Raw genomic sequence first — 8227 nt, forward strand, 5'->3', positions numbered from 1 at the left:
GATCTTTAGTTGTGACATGCAGGCTCTATTCCCTGACGAAGGATGGAACCCAGGCCACCTGCATTGTAAGCATTGGAGTCTTAACCACTGGACCAGCATGAAAGTCCCAATCTCATCTATTCTGTTGCCCCAGTTTTCCATTTGAAGAAATGGAAGCATAGAAATGTTCATTATTCAGCTTCGGTTTGGTTCGGTTCAGTTGCTCAGTTGTGTCCTACTCTTTGCAACCCCATGAATCGTAGCACGCCAGGCCTCCCTGTCCATCACCAACTCCCGGAGTTCACACAAACTCACGTCCATCGAGTCAGTGATGCCATCCAGCCATCTCATCCTCTGTCGTCCCCTTCTCCTCCTGCCCCCAATCCCTCCCAGCATCAGAGTCTTTTCCAATGAGTCAACTCTTCGCATGAGGTGGCCAAAGTACTGGAGTTTCAGCTTTAGCATCATTCCTTCCAAAGAAATCCTAGGGCTAATCTCCTTCAGAATGGACTGGTTGGATCTCCTTGCAGTCCAAGGGACTCTCAAGAGTCTTCTCCAACACCACAGTTCAAAAGCATCAATTCTTCGGCGCTCAGCCTTCTTCACAGTCCAACTCTCACATCCATACATGACCACAGGAAAAACCATAGCCTTGACTAGACAGACCTTTGTTGGCAAAGTAATGTCTCTGCTTTTGAATATGCTATCTAGGTTGGTCATAACTTTCCTTCCAAGGAGTAAGCGTCTTTTAATTTTATGGCTGCAGTCACCAACTGCAGTGATTTTGGAGCCCCCCAAAAATAAAGTCTGACACTGTTTCCACTGTTTCCTCATCTATTTCCCATGAAGTGATGGGACCAGATGCCATGATTTTCGTTTTCTGAATGTTGAGCTTTAAGTCAACTTTTTCACTCTTCACTTTCACTTTCATCAAGAGGCTTTTTAGTTCCTCTTCACTTTCTGCCATAAGGGTGGTCTATTCAGTTTCAGATTACAGTTTTTTAGTGGCAGAACTTGAATTCAGTGCTTATTATACTGACGGAGTCTGCACAATATATAGAACGTGCTGAAGCTGGTGAATGCAGGGTGTCATTTAGGGACTAAAAGGAATAAGATCAGCCTCTATTAGCTGTAAATAATGGATTAGATATTGTGTGTGTGTGCTTTCTTTTTTAATACCAAAAGTAAAATAGGGCATGGTTTTTCTATATTAATCATTATTTTGAGAAACATTTATTGTGTGCCAGATACAATGCTAGCCACAGAGGATACAAAGATGAATAAGACATGCTTCTTGGCCCTATTTAATAACATAATACTATATAACTTTGATTTTCCACGTGAGAAAATATGTAGGGGGAGGATAGGAAATGGCATTTATGATGGGACTGCATTCAGAGAAAGAAACTATATGCACTAAAAGTAAATATTCTAATACTTTATAACAATGAATTGATTTTCCCTTAAAGGGATTTCAATAGGTATTATAAGATTATCCAAATTACATGCTTTTTAGCGTGGTTCTTTTGAAAGTAGATGATTCTGACTATGCCAGTTTTTCATCGCAGATCCCGAATCTAGATAAATGACAGAGTGAAGCTGTGGTGGACGTTCACAGCCTTGAAACTCGGAAGACAGGGCAGGGGAATGGGATGAGGGTGGGAGAAGTGGGCAGGGTTGTCTGCAGCCTGGTTCTTTCAGATTCTAGGTTCCTGGATATTCTACATGGTTGATGAAGTTTCCCATTTGATAGGTAAAAGATCAGTTCAGTTCAGTCGCTCAGTCGTGTCCGACTCTTTGCGACCCCATGAATCGCAGCACGCCAGGCCTCCCTGTCCATCACCAACTCCCAGAGTTCACTCAGACTCACGTCCATCGAGTCGGTGATGCCATCCAGCCATCTCATCCTCTGTCGTCCCCTTCTCCTCCTGTCTTCAATCCCTCCAGCATCAGAGTCTTTTCAAGTGAGTCAGCTCTTCGCATGAGGTGGCAAAGTATTTGAGTGTCAGCTTCAACATCAGTCCTTCCAACGAACACTCGGGACTGATCTCCCTTAGGACGGACTGGCTGGATCTCCTTGCAGTCCAAGGGACTCTCAAGAGTATTTTATGTGAATGTACATGGTTTCTTTGTAAATATCTTGTGAAATTATTAGAAAAAAAAATTATTAGAGAAATGGAACACCTGATAGACCATCTGGTCTACCCCTTCCATTTTATAGGTAAAGAGATAGGCTTAGATAGCAAAACTGACTTGTTCCAAACTCCACACAGTGTCCGACAAAATCCAGGCTTTCTAACACTTTGCCTGGTATCACAAGTGGTTTCAGAATAACATAAATTTTGTTTCATGAGGGAGAGGGCTACTGTCTCTTGAGGACCGAAACTGCCATCACTTCAGCCTCTGCTCTCAGGCTGTTTGTATTCTTGGGAAAAGCTGAGCAGTCTGCCTCCAGCTTAAAGCTTCTGATAAAGAGGGTTTTCAGAAGGTAGAAGGACAAGGTCTGTATGTAAGTGAAACTCATAGAGGGAAAAGATATTCATTCAAGAAGGTAAAATGCTTGAAGGAAAAGTTTAAACTCTGAGACAAAAATGACCCCCTTTGGACAGTTTTAGCAACGCTCTCTTCACTGCTTTTGCTGTGGGTACTCATACCCCTTCAGATTTACTGCCCCACTTGACCGCATGGCCGGCAGGCTGAAAGCATGCCTATTTTGTTTACTCTGAGATCCACAGCACCAAACACAAGCCTAGCATACTCAGGAAGTATTTGTTGAATAAACAAAAGAAGGGGGAAAGATGTTTTTTTGCCCTCAGAATGTGTCTAACATTTGCTGTCAAACATTTCAGCACCTTTTCCTACACTATACACTTTCCTTTCTAAGGTCAGAAGCTAATGCTCAGAGCATTTGTTTCTGCCAAATTGAATGGACTCTTTATATCCCAGGTAGAGAAATTTAGTTGGAATTTCTATGAAACTGAGCCAACTTACAAGTCTCTATCTTGTCTTGCTTGCCTTATACCTCAAAGGATCCGTATGAGCACCCTGAAAATCACTGGCCCACTGTTCATCACCATCTACACACACTATTCCTCTCCCTTGGTGACCTCTGTGGGAATCCATCCTGGGGTACTACCAGGACATCCACAAATCTAAACATGGAACAGCTGTTGATAAATCCCAGTATGTGCTTGAAAACAGCTTGGATGTGGTTGTCCAGCTCCTAGCCCACACATGTACCTTGGGCCTTTGCAGTTTTGTTGTAATTGGCCCCATCCCTTCCAGGTGGCCCTACCAGTTTACAGAGAGGCAATTCAACCACAGTTGCTTCCTGGCAGTCTTTTACAATCGGATTTTCGAATTCTAACTTGGGGTTTTCTCCTTCACATGGTTTTGAAGCCAAACCCAATCCATTGACAGAATTATCTGTCAGTTGCTAGAAAAATGGGACTACACAGAGGAGGGAGATGGTAAAAACACAGACGGAGGATGTAGACATTAGCAAGACAGGAGAGGACTCTGTGTACTAAGAAAACATCCCAGGACATTTCTCAGAGGCAGATCTCACCTGCACTGTAAGTGGGCAAGACACAGAGGTGCAAAGGTGAGAAGGCATGCTTGGCCTTTCTTTAAATGAACTTGGATGCGTCCTAATCTTGGTGACGAGCTTCCCTGCCCCGCTCCCACTCACCTCTGCAGTTGGCTGTTTCCCAGTTCCTTCAGGTCCCTGCACAGCTCAAGCCAGCTCTCTCTTCCTTCAGCCCCCAGTCGGCAGCTGCTGCCTTCTCACCCTGCTAGTACTCGGGTGGGCTGGGAGGCTGGCCAAGCTGACTGGCTGGCTCAGGCCAGGCATGTGAACATAATGGGAAAAAGAATTTGGGTCTATTTTGATGAGAGACAAAAATGCCCTTCTTGCCAAAAGGACATCTGAAAACCAAGAGGAAATACTCGGTTCAAGCCAGGGCTTGAAAAAGCACATTTGGCTGAACTCTGAGCTTCTGTCTTTTTTTCTTTTTCCAAACTTCTTACATCTTCCTCAACTTAAGAAACTGTCACTGTCCCATAGGAGGCAGTTTCGATAAGAGTCGTGGGAGTCAGGTAAGGTCAACGGCAGAAGATGGGCTGTCCAAGTGGATAAAAAGCTTCTCTGGACCACAAGGTCTCATTGTCTCACTTTTGATGGCTTCTGTTGCTGCTGAGGGCAGCCAAGGGAGGAGAGATGTAGCAACTACTGCTGTTGAGTCTAGATGCAGGAAAGGAACCCCTCCCTGGAGAGGTGAAACAGGTGAAATTAGAACATAGGATGACCCGTGATGTGAAAAGGTAAGATTTTTGAAAAAGAATTGAATTTTTATTTTTAAGTTTCTGAAAATTATTTTTTACTAGGCAGCATGTATGCCTGATATAAAAAACAAAAGGGTCAAAAGAGTGTACAGTGAAAAGCAAGTCTTTTTTCATCCTTCCCAGTCCTCTACTTCTCCCAAGAGGCAACCCCTAGAACTAATGTTTTTGTATTTCCATCTAGAGCTTATCTCTGTAAATACTAACATATATGTCTCCCCCTTTTAGGAACAGCTTGCCATATATACTTGTTATGCTCCTTGCTTTTTCACTTAGCATGCACATGCAGAGATTGTTCCATTTAGTACCTTGAAGAGCTACTATGTTCTTCTTAAGGTTGCATGCTGTCCCTTTGTCTAGATGTGTCATACCTTATCTGGCCAGTTAAAAGACCACATCTTAGTCATCTTTTCCTAATTCCCTGCACAACACAAATCTCAGTAAATGTTCAGTGCTTCTTCAGAAAATACATCTTGTACAACTTGTTCATTTTTTTATAATTGCTCTTTTTAGAGGTACCAGTATTTGTTCAATAATCCAGATACTTGTGTAATGTATATATTCCTGGCCACTCAAGTGTGTCTTGTGCACTGATCAAACATTACTGACTTCCAAGGTCTGCCTTATCTTGCTCCTTTAATGTTATTCCTCACTATGTCTTATTTTCCTGTGCTCTAAGAATCACTGCCATATGCAAATATTTATTGATCACTATATGCAGAATTTTCTTTTTATCTATTTTAAAGAGGCAGAGTAGTGGTCAAGACAAGGAAGGAAATTCTGGATGGGAGGATTAGTACAAGTGGAGGTAGGAATGACAGAAAATAGCTTTATATATCTTCGTGGCACTAATAACTTTGGCACATAGTAGGTTTGCAGTAGAGTTTGCATGAATGAGACACTCTTCTTTGATCTTCTGGTTTTTCTCTCCATTCTGTCTTTGATGATTCACTTAGCTTTCTTGTTACTTCAAGGTTGTATAAGATGGTCCCTTCCTTGGCTGATCTCCTTTAAAGGGAGGACAGGTTCTGAGATCTTGAAAGAAGGTAGATGTGGGCTCAAACTGGGCACTGTCATTCACCAGTTTTGTGACCTCGGCCTCTCTGGGTCTCAATTTCCTCATTTATAATATAAGCAAGTTTGATAAGAGTATCTTGGAGGCCCCTTCCAGGTCTAATGGAAGTTAGATTTTTATAGCTATGTTTACCAATTTTTCTGGAATATATCCCTCATCCCAAACTCCAAATAAACACATCTGGTTAAAATCTTCAGAGATATTCTGAAGCCTTGGGGTCCCATTGCTCCTAGAACATTACAGAACAATGCAGAAGTTCAAAAAAGATTCTCAATGCTGGTCATATTACAAAAAAATTACAGGGATCTTTGAATCTGGTTATAACACTAAAGATGAGTTTGTTACATTCATGAACAGGGAGAGGAAGGGAGAGCAAGAGCATTAGTAATAACAGAAAGGCTTGGCTGGCTAAGGAAATCATTCTGTCTTGTTCTTTTTTTTTTCCTGTCTTGTTCTTAAGGAAAACTGATTTTACAACCAATGTTCCTCAGTTTTTTAAAACCTATATACTCTTCCAGCTCAGAAGATGTTTAAGTCTTACTTACTGTAATGACCATTCATAATGTGTGCCATTCAAAAGCAAGTTTTTTTTTTTTTAAATGTGATATATATTATTGAATATATTCTTCTCCAGTTCAGTTCAGTTGCTCAGTCGTCTCCAACTCTTTTTGACCCCATGAATTGCAGCACGCCAGGCCTCCCTGTCCATCACCAACTCCTGGAGTTCACTCAAACTCACATCCATTGAGTCAGTGATGCCATTTAGTCATCTCATCCTCTGTTGTCCCCTTCTCCTCCTGCCCTCAATCCCTCCCAGCATCAGAGTCTTTTCCAATGAGTCAACTCTTCGCATGAGGTGGCCAAAGTACTGGAGTTTCAGCTTTAGCATCATTCCTTCCAAAGAACACCCAGGGCTGATCTCCTTTAGAATAGACTGGTTGGATCTCCTTGCAGTCCAAGGGACTCTCAAGAGTCTTCTCCAACACCACAGTTCAAAAGCATCAATTCTTCGGCGCTCAGCCTTCTTCACAGTCCAACTCTCACATCCATACATGACTACTGGAAAAACCATAGCCTTGACTAGATGGACCTTTGTTGGCAAAGTAATGTCTCTGCTTTTGAATATGCTATCTAGGTTGGTCATAACTTTTCTTCCAAGGAGTAAGCGTCTTTTAATTTCATGGCTGCAGTCACCATCTGCAGTGATTTTGGAGCCCCCAAAAATAAAGTCTGACACTGTTTCCACTGTTTCCCCATCTATTTCCCATGAAGTGATGGGACCAGATGCCATGATCTTCGTTTTCTGAATGTTGAGTTTTAAGCCAACTTTTTCACTCTCCTCTTTCACTTTCATCAAAAGGCTTTTTAGTTCCTCTTCACTTTCTGCCATAAGGGTGGTGTCATCTGCATATCTGAGGTTATTGATATTTCTCCTGGCAATCTTGATTCCAGCTGTGGTTCATCCAGTCCAGCGTTTCTCATGATGTACTCTGCATAGAAGTTAAATAAGCAGGGTGACAATATACAGCCTTGATGTACTCCTTTTCCTATTTGGAACCAGTCTGTTGTTCCATGTCCAGTTCTAACTGTTGCTTCATCTGGGACTTCCCTCCCATCAAGAATCAGTGATTTACACATTTGTTCTAATTTTGCAATAAGCAAATGCAGCATAAAATCCATTGTTTGCAACAAACACTTAAGGTCTTTGGAAATATAAGCCATCAGGGTGTTTGTTTTACACTTGTGTAACCTGAGAAATGAACAGTCAGTTTTGGGTTTGGGGGTGTTGGAGAGGGGAGAAGATGGGGTATGTTTCCTACTTGATTGTTTCAGTGCACACCAGGCCCAGTGCTGTGGGGAAAATATAGGCTGTTCTTCATGTGACTAGCTCTTGATAGAGCTACCCTGTACTGAATGTTATGACAGAGTGGATAAGAGGATATTAGAAACTCACAGGGCAGGGAGAAGGGAGTGCCTTGTCTGCCTTCTCCATCACAGTATTGCTGAATGGAATGATTGTTAAGCCTGCAGCAGTGCTAATAAATACTATTTCAGGGATAACAGAGACAGGCCAGAAACAATGCTTTATTGAATACACTTCTATATCTTGTGCAGCGTTTTTCCATTTATTAACACAAACATCTTGTGAGATGGTTTTTCATATCCTTCTTATCAATAAGGAGACAGATACTCCTTCGGAGACGGAAAGGGAAGGAGTGTTCAGAAAGTGCATTTTTAATGGGATGAGCCTTCACATCCCTGGGGTTGAATTTGCTATCCACTTACCAACAGCTCCTTCAAGGGAAGACATCAAGGAGGATGACTATGCTCTGGGGAGCCTGCACCTTCTCACAGGGACGGGAGGTTTTGCGTGAGTGACTGTGAGGGCTGCTTGGAACTGCTAACTGTTCAGCAAGTCAGTGTTCTGCGTTCTCTCCCACCATCGGAGAACACAAGGCAGCCTCGCATCCGAGCTCGGTCAAGCTGCCCAGAACAGGAGTTGGCAAAGAGCTCTCTTTTCAAACAAGATTCACGGATAATCAGAGCGCAGGTGCGGGCTTTGAAAGAACCTAAGCTAGGCCTGGACCTCACTGCTCTCACAACGAAGATCTGGCGAGTTCGCTTATCATCCGACACGTCTCGGAGCTTCTCGGAAAGCGGGAGCGCACCAGCATTCGCCCTGTGCCTCCTCAACCAAGGCCGCGTCTTCTTTGTAATTCGAACAGACCCTAGGGCTAGTTGCTATGGTAGCGGTGCCGGCTCTGCTCTCTGAGGAGGGGAGGTGGGGAGCGGGCCTTGGTGGATGTCACCTAGACTTTATTTGGAGTTGCT

This window comes from Bos mutus, chromosome 7 (genome assembly GCF_027580195.1).
Source record: "Bos mutus isolate GX-2022 chromosome 7, NWIPB_WYAK_1.1, whole genome shotgun sequence".
Classification (NCBI taxonomy): Eukaryota; Metazoa; Chordata; class Mammalia; order Artiodactyla; family Bovidae; genus Bos; species Bos mutus.